Raw genomic sequence first — 772 nt, forward strand, 5'->3', positions numbered from 1 at the left:
AAAACTTTACATGATGGATACTATTACACAAGCGAAAACGACATCCGTCTGGCAAACGTTTCTTCATATGGCTCCAACGGCATCCAGGGGCGGCTAGAGGTCCGTCACAATAATATATGGGGAACGGTTTGTGATGACAGCTTTGAGCTTGCTCAAGTAGGCAAACAGGACATAGAAAACAACGTTAACGTGGTGTGTAGGATGTTCGGGTTCCAGGAATGTGACTATGTGATAGTGTCGGGAATGGGTAGGGGCAGTGGGGACATCTGGATGGACGATGTGAAATGTGGAGGAGGTGAAAGTAGCTTTTTAGTATGCCCTTACCGTGGGTGGGGGAATCATAACTGTGGTCATGACGAAGACGTAGGGTTCCGTATGTGGAACTAGTTGGATGTTAATAAAATGTAACGATCAGATATATAGAATTATATTTTTCATAAAATAGTGCTATTGTTTCCTGGAATATGTTAATAACATAAATTTTAAATTGTTTAATGTTTTGTTCGTTTGAAATGTCGGTGGTTATTTTGCAATATATCTGCATTTAGATAAATGGAGGTTAATGAGTGTAGTCATGGTGAGGATGTAGGGTTCCGTATGTGAAACCTTTACATTGTTAACATAATGTTGCGAACAAAATGATAACCTAAATATGGTTATTCGTTCCTGAATTTAGTAAAAATAGGTTATGAGTTATGAATTGTAATGTTGTTAAATGTTTTTTTGTTGATGCTAACGGTGTTTTTTTTGCAATAAATCTGCATTTAAATGT

At 37.4% G+C, this 772-nt stretch overlaps 1 protein-coding gene across 1 annotated transcript in view; it reads left to right on the forward strand.

Annotated features, from left to right (window-relative positions):
• The window catches only part of LOC128222268 (uncharacterized), a 5265-nt gene extending 4774 nt beyond the window's left edge, over positions 1-491 (forward strand). The window contains exon 3 of the mRNA XM_052931229.1: positions 1-491. This exon is cut by the window's left edge and continues 772 nt beyond it. The gene's annotated coding sequence lies outside the window, so the exon portion shown is untranslated.
• Positions 492-772: the final 281 nt, after the last annotated feature.

Source organism: Mya arenaria, chromosome 16, assembly GCF_026914265.1.
Source record: "Mya arenaria isolate MELC-2E11 chromosome 16, ASM2691426v1".
Lineage (NCBI taxonomy): Eukaryota > Metazoa > Mollusca > Bivalvia > Myida > Myidae > Mya > Mya arenaria.